Genomic DNA, 15,671 nt, shown 5'->3' on the forward strand with positions numbered 1-15,671 from the left:
AAGTCTGGGGTTTAGGAATATAGCTAAAATGTGGGACTCATCCATTTAGATGGTCTGTGTAAAACCAGTGGGTCAGTGTGTTATTAAACTTTTAATCACTGTGACAAAAATACCTGACAAGAACAACTTAGAGGAGGAAACATTTAGTTTAGGCTCATGGTTTCTGAATTTCAGTCCATGTTTAGTCAACTCTATTGTTCTGGACCCAAGATGAAGCAGAACATCATGGTAGAAGAGTGTGGCAGATGAAATCTGCTCCACTCATGGTGGCCAAGAAAGGTGGGGATGGAGGGGGTGGGGAGAGAGAGAGAGAGAGAGAGAGAGAGAGCGAGAGAGAGAGAGAGAGAGAGATAGAGGGGGTGAATCCTACTTGATCAAGATGCACAATTTTTTTGATATGCTTTTGTATTTGATTCGCCAGGATTTTATTGAGAATTTTTGCATCCAAGTTCATTAGAGATATTGGTCTGTAGTTTTCTTTCTTTGAAGTGTCTTTGTCTGGTTTTGGGATCAGGGTGATGTTGGCCTCGTAGAATGAATTTGGAAGAACTCCTTCTTTTTCTATTTCTTGAAATAGCTTGAAAAGTATTGGTATTAATTCTTCTTTGAAGGTTTTGTAGAACTCCGCTGTATACCCATCCGGTCCAGGGCTTTTTTTGGTTGGTAGTCTTTTGATGGCTTCTTCTATTTCTTCTTTTGTTATTGGTCTGTTTAAATTGTGTATGTCTTCCTGACTCAATCTGGGCAGATCGTATGACTTAAGAAATTTATCGATATCTTCATTATCTTCTATTTTATTGGAATATAGGGTTTCAAAATACTTTCTAATTATCTTCTGTATTTCTGTAGTGTCTGTTGTGATATTTCCTTTTTCATCTGGTATGTTAGTAATTTGAGTTCTCTCTCTTCTTCTCTTCGTTAGTATGGCTAAGGGCCTGTCGATCTTATTTATTTTTTCAAAGAACCAACTTTTAGTTTTTTCAATTTTTTCAATGGTTTTTTTTGGTTTCAATTTCATTGATTTCTGCTCTAATTTTAAATATTTTTTGTCTTCTACTACATTTGCTGTTGTTTTGCTCTTCCTTTTCTAGGTTTTTGAGGTGTAGTGTGAGTTCATGTATTTGTTGTTTTTTTCTTTTTTTGAGGAAAGAACTCCAAGAAATGAATTTCCCTCTTAAAACTGCTTTCATTGTGTCCCATAGATTCTGGTATGTTGTGTCTGTATTATCATTTGTCTCTAAGAATTTTTTTAATCTCCTCCTTTATGTCTTCTGTAACCCATTGATCATTCAGTAACATATTGTTCATTTTCCATGTGATGTAGGATTATTCCTTCCTTCTTTTATCATTGATTTCCAGTTTCATTCCATTATGATCACATATGGTGCATGGTATTATCTCCACACCTTTATATTTACTGAGAGTTGCCCTATGGCATAATATATGGTCTATCTTTGAGTAGGATCCATGTGCTGCTGAGAAAAAGGTGTATCTACTTGATAATGGTTGATATATTCTATATATGTCAGTTAAGTCTAGGTTATTGATTGCGTTGTAGAGTTTTATAGTTTCTTTGTTCAGCTTTTGTCTAGAGGATCTGTCCAATGGTGAGAGTGGTGTGTTGAAGTCCCCCATAATTATTGTGTTGTGGTCTATTTGACTCTTGAACTTGAGGAGAGTTTGTTTTATGAACGTTGCAGCACCATTGTTTGGTGCATACAAATTGATAATTGTTATGTCTTGATGGAGGATGGTTCCTTTTAACAGTATATAGTGTCCTTCTTTTTCGGATTCATCCCTGGGATGCAAGGCTGGTTCAATATACAGAAATCAATAAATGTAATCCACCACATCAATAGACTTAAAGACAAGAACCATATGATCATCTCGATAGATGCAGAAAAAGCATTCGACAAAGTACAGCATCCCTTTATGTTCAAAACACTAGAAAAACTAGGAATAACAGAAACTTACCTCAACATGGTAAAAGCTATATATGCTAAACCTCAGGCTAGCATCATCCTAAATGGAGAAAAACTGAAGGCATTCCCTCTAAAATCTGGAACAAGACAGGGATGCCCTCTCTCACCACTTCTATTCAATTTAGTTCTTGAAATACTAGCCAGAGCAATTAGACAGACAAAATAAATTAAAGGCATAAAAATAGGAAAAGAAGAACTTAAATTATCGCTATTTGCGGATGACATGATAATATATTTAACAGACCCAAAAGGGTCTACAAAGAAACTGCTAGAGTTAATAAATGAATTCAGCAAAGTGGCAGGATATAAAATCAACACGCATAAATCAAAGGCATTCCTGTATATCAGCAACAAAACTTCTGAAATGGAAATGAGGAAAACCACTCCATTCACAATATCCTCAAAGAAAATAAGATATTTGGGAATCAACCTAACAAAAGAGGTGAAAGATTTATACAATGAAAACTACAGAACCCTAAAGAGAGAGATAGAAAAAGATCTTAGAAGATGGAAAAATGTACCCTGTTCATGGATAGGCAGAACTAACATCATCAAAATGGCGATATTACCCAAAGTTCTCTACAGGTTTAATGCGATGCCAATCAAAATCCCAACAGCATTTCTTGTAGAAATAGATAAAGCAATCATGAAATTCATATGGAAAAACAAAAGACCCAGAATAGCAAAAGCAATTCTAAGCAGGAAGTGTGAATCTGGAGGTATAGCAATACCAGAGTTCAAACTGTACTACAAAGCAATAGTAACAAAAACAGCGTGGTACTGGTACCAAAACAGGCAGGTGGACCAATGGTGCAGAATAGAGGACACAGAAACCAATCCACAAAAGTACAACTTTCTTATATTTGATAAAGGGGCTAAAAGCATACAATGGAGGAAGGATAGCATCTTCAACAAATGGTGCTGGGAAAATTGGAAATCCATATGCAACAAAATGAAACTGAATCCCTTTCTCTTGCCATGCACAAAAGTTAACTCAAAATGGATCAAGGACCTAGATATCAAATCACAGACACTGCGTCTGATAGAAGAAAAAGTTGGCTACAATCTACATACTGTGGGGTCAGGCTCCAAATTCCTTAATAGGATGCCCATAGCCCAAGAGTTAATAACAAGAATAAACAAATGGGACTTACTTAAACTAAAAAGGTTTTCCTCAGCAAGAGAAACAATAAGAGAGGTAAATAGGGAGCCTACATCCTGGGAACAAATTTTTACTCCTCACACTTCAGATAGAGCCCTAATATCCAGAATATACAAAGAACTCAAAAAATTAAACAATAAGATAACAAATAACCCAACCAACAAATGGGCCAAGGACCTGAACAGACGCTTCTCAGAGGAGGACATACAATCAATCAACAAGTACATGAAAAAATGCTCACCATCTCTAGCAGTCAGAGAAATGCAAATTAAAACCACCCTAAGATACCATCTCACTCCAGTAAGAGTGGCAGCCATTCTGAAGTCAAACAACAATAAGTGTTGGCGAGGATGTGGGGAAAAGGGTACACTTGTACACTGCTGGTGGGATTGCAAATTGGTGAGGCCAATTTGGAAAGCAGTATGGAGATTCCTGGGAAAGGTGGGAATGGATCCACCATTTGACCCAGCTATCGCCTTTCTCGGACTATTCCCTGAGAATCTTAAAAGAGCGTACTATAGGGATACTGCCACATCAATGATCATAGCGGCACAATTCACAATAGCTAGACTGTGGAACCAACCTAGATGCCCTTCAATAGATGAATGGATAAAAAAAAATTGGCATCTATATGAACTTTATAAAGAAAATGGGTTTATGTAGCTCACAGTTTTGGAGGCTGAAAGTTCAAGATTGGATGGCCCCATCTGTTCAGCTTTGGTGAAAATCCCATTGGCTATGTCACAGTATGGCAGAGAAATGGAATGGGAATTGACCATGTGCAGAAGGGGCCAAGTTCATGGGGTGGCCTTGCTTTGTAACAACCTATTCTCATTAGAGCACACTCACTATGTGAGACTGGCATGAATCTCTTCTGAAGGCGATGTCCCCAAGACCTAATTTCCTTGCACTAGTCCTCACCTCCTAAAAGTTCTACAACCTCAACCCCACCACACTGGGGACCAAGTTTCCAGCACATGAACCTTTGAAAGGACACACTTAAATCATATCCAAACTATAACAGGGACTGATTGAACCCAGCACACTCATGGAAATTCCATCCCTTAACTAAATTTGTAAAATATATATCTTATCAGGCCATGGTTGAGGTTTTGTTCCAAACTATCTCCCCATGGGTCATTTTGATGGGCTCCCAACAAAGTCAGTTCATTTTACATTTGGTATGCAAGCAACCCCCAAGGACTTCTAACATTTCTTTGGATTCTCATATGATTTTGGAGGGATCACCCTAAACTTCTTCAACCTAACTCACATCTTTATCAATGTAGAATAGAAAGCTAGTCTCTTAAGTTGTCTCTTGAAGTACAGGAAGCTGGCTCCAGCTGAGTTTGACTATTTGTTTGCTTAATATCAATCCTTGATGCAAACTCTTAGCTAGAATTTCTTGGCTGTTTGACTTCTGACTGCAAAGCCACCTGTTCCTAAGTGAAAATTTGCTTCACTCTCCTATCACAAAGACCTCTACTTCAGCATCTCTATTGCCACCTTCTGGAATGGGGCAGCCCTCCATCAGCTAGATATCTAGATAACTAGTAGCTAGAGGCAACATCCTTTTAGCAGCAGAGCAGGCTGTTCACATAACATCTGAACAAGTAATTAGCTCTTTCAGTTCTAACTTAATCAGGACTCCCAGCCTCCACCCCATACAACCTAAGAAAAAGGAATCATTTGGGGGCCTTAGTTCCTGTATAGCCCAGTTCTAATTCCCACTGAAGGACTTGTCGTTATGATACAGTTGGATTTGAGGTATTGTAGGCTGAGCAAACTTTCTAAATCTTTGTCATTTTGGGAAGACTGCTGAGGTAAATGGATGGTGGAGATAAAGGAAAAAGACAAGTTCAGGTAGTCAAGAGATAAGACATATATAATTTCTGCCGCAGTCTGGCTGGGCACAGAATCATGAGCCACTCAAGCAGGAACAAAACTTTATTTTTGAAAATGCTGCCAATACTCCGTACGCGCCCGGCAAGCAAGCCAGTCCACCCACGCGGTCGCGTCTACCGGAACCGGGGCCCCGGACCTCCCCCCGGAATTCCCTCCTACTATCCTTCCCCAACCAATGGGAACTCTCCAGGAGTCCCGTAACATGAGTCCCATAGCAGGCCAAGGTGAACAGCAGGAGTCCAATTTCCATATGAATGTAAATCTTAACATAATCATATCATCTCAATGGCTAGCTGGCATCACCTTATAACCAAAAGTGCATGCATCATTTTATTTGGTTGTGGCTCCTAGCATCTGCCCCCTTCTGTTTAATTAAGCAACAGGCAATGTGGCTAGGGACCGTGCCTGTTAGGTATGTCCAATTCAACATATGGTTCTTACCCATCATCGGAAAACTGACCTCTAGGCGTCAGCCTCCTGTCTTAGGTTGATACCACCGCAACTGAATCATACCCGTCACTGACTACCGGTCCAGTATATAGCCATACCTGTGGATAGGCCTATGCACCAGTGGGGGGGTGAGGTTCTTTGCCTCACCTCTGTTGGCCCCCAAAATTAGACCATCACTAGTAGAAGGGAGGAGGATACAGAAATGCCACGACATCAAGTCAATAGATGGCTCTTTAGGAAAAATTGCATCACTGGTGACACATCAGCAAAGATACGCCACCACTACCATAGTTCGCTGTATCAACAGATAGAGCACAATGCATACAAGTGATACATAGTCCAGGCAAGTTTTGTAAGCAGTTCAAAGTGGAGGAATCTATCAATATGTCCATTTCCTCCCAAAATAAATCGACTCAGTGATTGAGCATTACTTGTTGAGTTATTATTCATTGATGCATCAGTTTATACAATTTGTTGTGATAATTATTGAAGAAGTTGTAGTTTGGTTTCATCTTTGTCTTCACTGGCACTGGGATGAAAATAGGGATTAACAATGATGTTAAGAAAAGAAAAAAATGTAACATTTCAACAGGTATTAAGAAAACAATTTTTAGAACAATTTACATTATCCTGAACAGAATTATTAAATATAATGAAAAGAAAAGGTGAAAGTAAACAAACAGATCTGTTAACCTGCTTATTTGTACACATAAACCATTAAAATCATGTGAATAATAATAAAAAATTGGGATCCATATTTTTATGAGCGCTCCTCATATATGATATATGGACATATGCATATACAGACATACAACACAAAACAGAAATGTGTACACGTAACATACAACATATAAGACAATAGTAAAGGCCTTGTAGATTTACCTAGGTGAAATCTCCATTGCAATGTTTAAAAACTCCATAGTCAAAAAATAAAACTGATCAGAAAAACATTAATTTATGTCTGTATGAGCTCAAAAATAAAATGGAACTTTATGATGTGGGAAAAAGCAATAATAAAATAGATATTGAAAAAAGCAACCTGGTTGATCACTGTCGCAGATGTAAGAATAGCCAAGCTGGAGTTCTGGATATCAGCTGTTATGGATTTGAGTCAAATCATCTTCTTTTTCTGTAGAAATTGTTTTGGTTAATCTCTCTGGAATCCAAATCGGCTGCTGTTCCTCCTGTGGAAAAACACAGACAGATCCCCGACTCCAGACTATCACTGGGTCCGGACCGTTCCATTGTCCTGTTAGAATATCCTTCCAAAGTACCTTAGGCTTATGTGCATTTTTTGGGTACAAATGTCTTTCCACAGCACTAAGCCCTGATGAATCCAAATTTAAAAAGTTTAGAGTAAAAAGGGTTATTTTAAGTTTATCTTTGGGGGATATATACCCCTTTCCAATTCCCTCCTTTTGTTTTAATAAGTACATTTTAATAGTTTGATGAGCTCTTTCAACTATGCCTTGTCCTTGTGGATTGTACGGAATTCCTGTTATGTGAGTAATGCCAAATGATGAGCAAAATTGTTTAAAAAGAGGTAGAAGTATAACCAGGACTATTGTCTGTTTTTAACTGTTTTGGAACGCCCACAGTGGCAAAATTTTGTAAGCAATGAGCTATAACATCTTTAGTTTTTTTCTCCGGCATGAAGGGAGCCCATCAAAAATCCAGAAGAAGTATCAACTGTAACATGCAAATATTTTAATTTTCCAAATTCTGGCAAGTGTGTGACGTCCATCTGCCAAATATGGTTAGGTATCAGTCCTCTAGGATTGACTCCAAGATTAACTTGTGGTAAAAATGTCACACAATTTTGACATTGTTTTATTATATGTCTGGCTTGTTCTTTAGTTATTTTAAAATGCTTTTGTAAAGTATTAGCATTGACATGGAACCTTTTATGAAAATTTATAGCTTCTTCTATTGTGGAGAAAATATGTATGTCATGTGTAGATTTATCTGCTAGTTCATTGCCCATACTAAGGGCTCCAGGCAATCCTGTATGTGCCCTGATATGTCCTATAAAGAATGGATCTTTTCTGTCCCAGATTAGACTTTGTATAGCGGAAAACAAACAGAAAACAGTAGAAGAAGGTGAAATCCTACCAGCATCTTCAAGGGATACTATAGCATTAACTACATACTGACTATCAGAAAATAAATTAAATACAGAATCTTTAAACATCATAAAAGCTTGTAATACTGCATTAAGCTCTACCTTTTGAGCTGATTGTTTGGGTACTAAAAATGTAAAAGTTTGATCAGGAGTAACTACTGCTGCTGTACCATTGTTTGACCCATCAGTGAATATATTTGGAGCATTTATGATAGGGGTTTTTCTTGTCATTTTTGGAAAAACTACAGGATGGTTAGACCAAAAAGACAACAAAGGATTACATGGTAAATGATTATCAAATGAAACACTAGATTTACACATGATTATTGCCCAAGTATTTAACTCATTAGCTAACTCATCAATTTGATCCATAGTATATGAAGTAATAATTTTATTGGGAGAAATCCCAAACACTCCCTTTGCTGCTTTTATTCCTTTGAGTATTAATTGTCCTACAGCCTCAGGATATCTAGTAAGAATAGTGTTAGGAGAATAAGATAAATGTATCCACAATAATGGACCTTCTTGCCAAAATACTCCTGTAGGAATATTTTTTTTGGTAGTACAATAAATAATAAAGGCAAACTTATATCAATTCTATCTAAATGCATATTTTCCATATATGTCTCAATGATTTTTAATGCTTTTCTTGCTTCAGGCGTTAACATGCGGGGTGAATTTGGATCTGATGGACCTTTTAGAATATCAAATAAAGGTCCCAACTCTCCTGTTGGTATGCCTAGATAAAGCCTTATCCAATTTATGTCTCCCAATAAGTTTTGAAAGTCATTAAGTGATTTGAGTTGATCTACTCGTATTTGAATTTTTGGTGGACGGATCATGGTGGAGGATAATAGAACTCCTAAATAATTAATTGGAAGATTTAATTGTACTTTATCTATTGCTATCTCTAGATTATAATTTTTTAATAAGTTTGTATGTGTGGCATAACATTCTAGCAATGTGTTTTTATCTTTATGTTCCAATAACACATCATCCATATAGTGAAATATTTGTAGTTCAGGATTTTGATTTCTAAGTGGCTGGATTGCTTTATTAACATAAATTTGACACATAGTTGGGCTGTTAGCCATCCCTTGAGGGAGTACTTTCCATTCATTTCTCTGATCAGGACCTTCATGATTCAGTGCAGGGATAGTAAATGCAAAATGTGGACTATCCTCGGGATGAATTGGAATTGAAAAGAAACAATCTTTAATATCTATAGCTAAAACATGCCAGGTTTTTGGTAAAGCAGACAATTGGGGAATCCCTGATTGAGCAGGTCCCATAATAACCATCTCATTATTAATGGCTCTTAAATCTTGTAATAATCTCCATTTACCAGATTTCTTTTTAATGACAAAAATGGGAGTATTATGGGGGGATACAGAAGGTTGTATATGTCCTTCTGCTAATTGTTGTCTGACCAGGTCATGGGCTACTTGTATCTTTTCTTTAGTCAGGGGCCACTGAGGAACCCACACTGGTCTTTCTGATTTCCAAGTAATTTTGATTGTCTCAGTGGCCCTTTCTGAAAACCCAATCCATGTCTATTTATTTCTTGATCTATTTGAATTGGTGCTGTCATACCTTGTTCTTGTTCTCTTAATCTTTTTTCTTTCCTAAATCCTTGTCTAGCCCTAGTAGTGGGCGCGTTAGGATTGATGTTATTTGTTAATGTCAATCCTAATTGATCTAGGACATCTCGTCCCCATAAATTTATGGGAAGATGATCCAATACATAGGGCTGTATAGTTCCTTCACATCCTTCAGGATCCCTCCAATCTAATACCATAGCACTTCTATGGGGATTTGTTGCCACTCCTAGGCCTCGAAGTGTTTGAGTGGCTTGTTGTAATGGCCAATGTTTTGGCCATTCTTGACGAGATATGATGCTGAGGTCAGCACCTGTGTCCAGCAGCCCATTAAAGTCATGTCCTTGAATATTTAATTTTAGCATTGGGCGAGAATCTAAATTTAAAGACAGCATAGCCCAATCTACACCTGTGGAGCCTAATCCCTTGGAACCTCTTTCTACATTACAACTGGAAAATTTATCATGCAGGCTGGGTATTATTAATAACTGTGCTATTCTATCTCCTGGTGAAATTACTGATATACCTCTTGGAGAACTAGCTATAATTTTTATTTCACCCTCATAATTGGGATCAATTACCCCAGGACTTATCATAAGTCCTTTTAGTGTAGAAGAACTGCGTCCCAATAATAAGCCTACTGTTCCCTGGGGAAGAGGTCCTTTTACTCCTGTGGGAATGATTTGAACTCCCATCTCTGGAGTTAGTACTGCTCTGGCAGAGGCACAGATGTCCAACCCTGCGCTCCCTCTAGTTTGTCTGATGAGGGATTTAATGGATAATGCGTCCAGGGCACTACCTTGATGGTGCTGCTGGGTTCCTCCATTGCCCTGTATATTTGTGGTTTGGGGCCCCGGGGCATTGGGCCCTCTAGTCCGTTTTTTGGCAATGGAGCCTGATACCTTTCTCCATGATATCGTGGGTAAACACTTGGTCCTTGTCCATTTTTTGATAATGGAATACCCTCTATGGTGGTTTGAGAATGGCATTCATTAGCCCAATGTCTCCCTCTATGGCATCGTGGGCAAATACCTGGCATTCTATTCCTTTGATACCTAGCTTTGTTAAACCCTCCTCCTATGGGGCAACTCCTTTTAAAATGTCCTGTTTGATTACAATTATAGCATGTTTTTGGCCTGGCATCTAAAGCCTGTTGTACTGCTGCTAAGACTTGCCCTTGTTCATTAATGTCTCTACATAATTTAATATATGTGTTTAAATCTTCATGTCTCCATGGTCTAATGACCTCTCTGCAGCAACGATTTGCTTGGTCATAAGCCAGTTGTTTTATAAATGGCATTGCCTGTTCTGTATTTCCAAATATTCTAGAAGCTGTCTGAATAAGCCTATCTACAAATTCAGCGTAAGGTTCATTAGTTCCTTGTATTACCTTAGATAATTGACCTTGTAAATCTCCATGCCCCTGTAAAGTTTTCCATGCCCTAACTGCATCTACAGCAATTTGTGCATATACGCTAGGATCATATTCAATTTGTTGTCTTTGACCCTCATAAGGTCCCTTTCCTAATAACATATCTAGATTTCTTTGAGGGTAACCGGCTTCTGCATTTTGCCTAGCTGTCTCCATGCAAAATTCCTCATTGGCAACCTTCCATAACAAATATTGTCCTCCATTTAGCACAGATCGACGCATGTTAGCCCAATCTGCTGGTGTCATGTCCAAGTTGCTAACAGATTCGACCATACTAATCGTAAAGGGTGCTTGAGGGCCATAGGTTGTTACAGCCTCCTTTAATTGCTTTACTGTTTTGAAATCTAAAGCATGGTAAATTGGTTGCCCTCCTGCCTGCTCAAGTACAGGGCATGCTAATCTTTGGGGTCCTGCCTCAGAATTCCATCCATCAACTACGGGAGTTGAGGGCCGCTCAGCTGTAGATGGAGCTGTTGGTTGAATTACACCCTCTGGTGATAGAACGGAGTTAGTAGCAGTCTCCTGTTGTAATTCTCCACCTGATGGCTGTTTTTCCTCCAAGCTTTCTTTCTTTAAATTTTCCTCTGTCTGACTAGCTTGAGAGACCTTCTCTTTTGCTTGACCTAATGTTTTTTCTACCATAGTTTGGACCTCTAAAAATTTACTTAACAGTTTTTTGGTTTGTTTTTTACTAGATTCTAATCTACTATAAAGGTAACGTAACCCAATAAGATAGGATAAAACAAAGCCGAAGTAAAATGAAACAAAAACGGAGCAGAGAATGGTTGTATCAATTTTCTCTTTCTCAGGGCCGAATAATTTCAAACCTTGAGCCAACCATTTTTCCCAGTTCGCCTGAGAAAGTTCTAGGGCTAGGGAGCTTGAAATAAAAACAAAATGAATCAAAACAAGAACACATTGTTTTTTGAAATGGTCACCCATTCTGTCGCCTTCCCTCAGGGGCGAGCAATTTTACTCACCTCTAAGCTTCAGGCGTTCCCCGTCCGGGCCACCAATTGCCGCAGTCTGGCTGGGCACAGAATCACGAGCCCCTCAAGCAGGAACAAAACTTTATTTTTGAAAATGCCGCCAATACTCCGTACGCGCCCGGCAAGCAAGCTGGTCCACCCACGCGGTCGCGTCTACCGGAACCGGGGCCCCGGACCTCCCCCTGGAATTCCCTCCTACTATCCTTCCCCAACCAATGGGAACTCTCCAGGAGTCCCGTAACATGAGTCCCGTAGCAGGCCAAGGTGAACAGCAGGAGTCCAATTTCCATATGAATGTAAATCTTAACTTAATCATATCATCTCAATGGCTAGCTGGCGTCACCTTATAACCAAAAGTGCCATGCATCATATTATTTCATATTATTTGGTTGTGGCTCCTAGCAAATTTCCAGAGTTTAAAGGAATGCTATGGCTCAGAAAGAAGGTCATACTAGTCAAGGATGAAATGATGAGAAGATAGAAGTTGAAGGCAAAAACTGGACAATGAATATTGCTTTTTCCTCATTAGATTTTATGGTGACCTCTGGCTAAGTCTGAACAACAGTGAGCCACTTACACAGCTGGACTCTCCTGAAGTTTCCATCCTCCTTATTTTGCCCTGGTGGATTCTATCCTTAGCCACCATGGGCTGGGTGACCTCCAGTCCCTTGTCCCCAGGCTTAAGAGTCTTGGGCAGACCAAATGGAACATTCATGTGTAAGGTTAGTGATATAAATCAAGTGGGGAAAAATCCATTTTGGTGTGGTCATTTTGTTAACTCTTATTATTTCAGTTCAGCATGGCTGCATATATAAATCTCCTTTAAGGAACCAGAAAAGGGATATGTGAAATAACATTTCTAAGAGACATGGTCACTTGCTTCTATTAATAATTACTACTTGCAAACCTGGAAGTGCTTAAGATGTTCATATTTTTTGAACGATTGACTGGCTCCTTTATTTATACATAGAAGAAAAAAAGCCAAGTGGGGAGAGGAAATCGTCTGTTGCTACAGAAACGTGAAAGTCACATTTTTGGCACTGTTCCCTAGTTTATGTCATTCTGGGGAATGTGCTAAAGGCCATGATTTTCCAGAGGGAGCAGATATTTTTTTTTCATAGCCGGCTGTTTGTGGGTACTTATTGCCCCTTCTGAAGTCAGGCCAAAAACAAGCTGGTCCTCTTTCTGCCTTGTTTGGCAGGACCAGGCCAAGCCCACTTTGAAGCAGGAGTCCAAAAATTTTGCTGGTCACTGTTCCTGGCCACACCCTGCACCCTCTTATACCTTCTAAATTGTTTCTTTAGGAGCCTCTCAGCTCCTTGGCCTTAGCATAGGCTGCTGGGAAGGTTAGTTTTCCCCTGCTGTGTGGAAGCACCAAGGGCTGCCAGGGGTCTGTGTGTGTAGGGGCCGACCCTGAGCTGACTCCTGAGGTAGACCACAGTACAGTGTGGGTTGGAGCTTAGACCCAGCTGTTCTCATTCCTTCTTATTTCCTAAATGGTTCCAGAGCAAAATGAGCCAAAGACCCCATTGCCATCTGGGAGTAGTTTCTACCCCTAACCCTTTCTCTCTTGCCCAGCCAGGTCTCTGCTCCTGTATGGAGCTTTCCAGAGACCCTTTGAGAGCCACTTGCTATGGTCTTTAATCCTTTACTTGGATTTTATCTGGCAGTTTGGTCTGGGTCATACCAGGTCACCCCTGGGTTCTCTTTAGTTCTCTCATCTCTGCAACACATAGGCAGACACATGAAATTCAGGATCATTCCCATATTCATGTCTTGATTATCACCATAATAAACACCTGTTTTGCCATGTGGGCTCACAAAAAAGTTATCACTGGCTCCCTGTTGTATCCTCATGTGGTTCAGGCCTCTCTGTTTAGCTTTCAAGCCTCTAACTCCAAACCCACTACTTTCTACACATCCATACTGCCTCATTGAGCTGGTTATATCCTGACCAGAGAGTTCCCAAAAGAGTAAAAGCTCAAGGAGTCTGTTTTGTTACAAAGAGAGTTCAGTTGCAATGTGGGCCAGAATGTTTGCAGATGGTCATTATGAGGGTGAGATTTTGAGAGAAGAGGAGGGTACAGTTGTTTCTTTAGAGCCTATTTAGATATTTTGGAGATTTCCTTGGGTCTGAGCCTAAAGATGAGTGAAGGTTCAGGGACTACTTATTCCCACTTTGCTTCCTTCTAATCACTTCCTGTTCATAGTGTCTCTCTTCTCATCTCTTCTTTCCTCTATTTCTAACCAATCTTCTTCACTCATAAACAGAGATCATTAATCTCTAGGCTGGTTCACCTCCATTTTTTTTTCAACCATCCTTCATAGTCACTTTAAAAGGAGCAAAACATCCTATAAAAAACTTTTGCATTTGCTTTTAATTTCATGCTGTTGGAGATTAATTGCTTTTGTGACCTCCAAGAAGGCTCTGGTGGGGAAAGGAAACAGCTAAAGGATAGCTTCTTTCTTAATGAAAATGATCTTGGCTTATATAGGCTACCTCTCATTCATCAGTATTTATGCCAATATATTTCATTCTTTACATTGGTTCAAGTGGTCTTCAATCTATTGGTTCTTCTTCCCTGTGGGTATAGTAGGTCCTTTTTTGGAAGGTGGGAGAGATAAGGAGTTTTGTTTTGAACATGTTGAATATGAGATGTCTGTTTGACATCTGAATGGAGATGTTGAATAAGCAATTGAATATATTAATCTGAGATTGTAAAAACAGTTTTGACTGGAGATAAAATTTGAGAATCTTTGGCAAATAGATGGAATTATAAGCCATCAGAACTGATGAGAAAATTAGAGACTTAAGTGTAGAGAGAAAGGAGAGTCCTGTGAAACTTATTAGTTCCTGGTCTTTCAAAGAGCTGGAAAGTAGGGGAAACTGGGCTCATCTCCTGGGAAGAAACATCTTTGCTTTTTTTCCCAGATTGGTATTTTGATTTCTTAGTGTGGTAGTGGAAAAAAGCTAGGCCACTGTTTCTTTATTCACCTTGAGTAAGGTCACCCATATGTTCTGGGCCTGTTTTCTTACCTATATAATGGCTGGATGGGATGGTGTTGTCTTCTAGAATAGTTTATCTTAAAGCGTATGTTTTAATGAAATTGGTAAAGTACTGTTATTATGTGCCATTTGAATGACAAGTATGACAATACACTTGGAAAGTTAAAATCTTATGCAAGTGATAATTGCTATTGATATAATTGTATCCTGCATTATCTACTTATTTGTAGGATTTTGATGTGTAAATACCATTGACCTGGGGAATCAGCACATCAAATTTCCTCTTGTGGCTCTATCTCTGAGTAACTTTGTGATCTTGAATGTGACCCTTCCCTTTTCTGGTCCTCAGTTTTTACATGTATAAAATGAAGAGTTTTGGTTACTGCTGGTGATTTCATTATATTTTAAATCAGAGACGCTCATTTTAGAAATGAAAATGGCATGGCTTCTCTGGCTGAGAAAAGCAAGTTAGGTGGATGGGAGGAAATAGAAGCTCAGGTCACTTCGGAGTCATCCTTTGAGCTACTTCTAGAACCCTAGGGCACCAAGGAATGCAGTTTGATCTTTAGGTAACTGATCTCTCAAAGTCCTATCAATTCTGACATTGTGTAGTTTGAGGATTCTCTTGCCATGGTATGAAGTCCAAGGGTCAGCAACTTTTGCCGTACAGGGAAAGATAGTAAATATATTAGGCTTAGTGGGCCACTATTGTCTCTGTTACTGTTGCTGTTGCTGCGGCCACCACCACCTCTTCCCACTTCTTTTTCTACATCCTATTAAAATGTTTATTTAAAAAAGAGGAAGGATTCTTAATGCATAGGCAGTACAAAAACAGGCTATGAACAAAATGCAACCTGTGGGCCATAGTTTTCTGACTCCTGGATAATCTGTGGTGTGACCCCAGCACTGCACCCCCCCCCCCCCCCCCGCTTACAATTGACCAGGCATACGGTGGGGAGAGTGAGTATAAGCTATCCTCCACCCCCAACAGAACCTGTGTATAGCCTGTAGTTTCCAGAGGGCT

This window comes from Spermophilus citellus (assembly GCF_964194105.1).
Source record: "Spermophilus citellus genome assembly, chromosome: X".
In the NCBI taxonomy this organism is placed as follows: domain Eukaryota; kingdom Metazoa; phylum Chordata; class Mammalia; order Rodentia; family Sciuridae; genus Spermophilus; species Spermophilus citellus.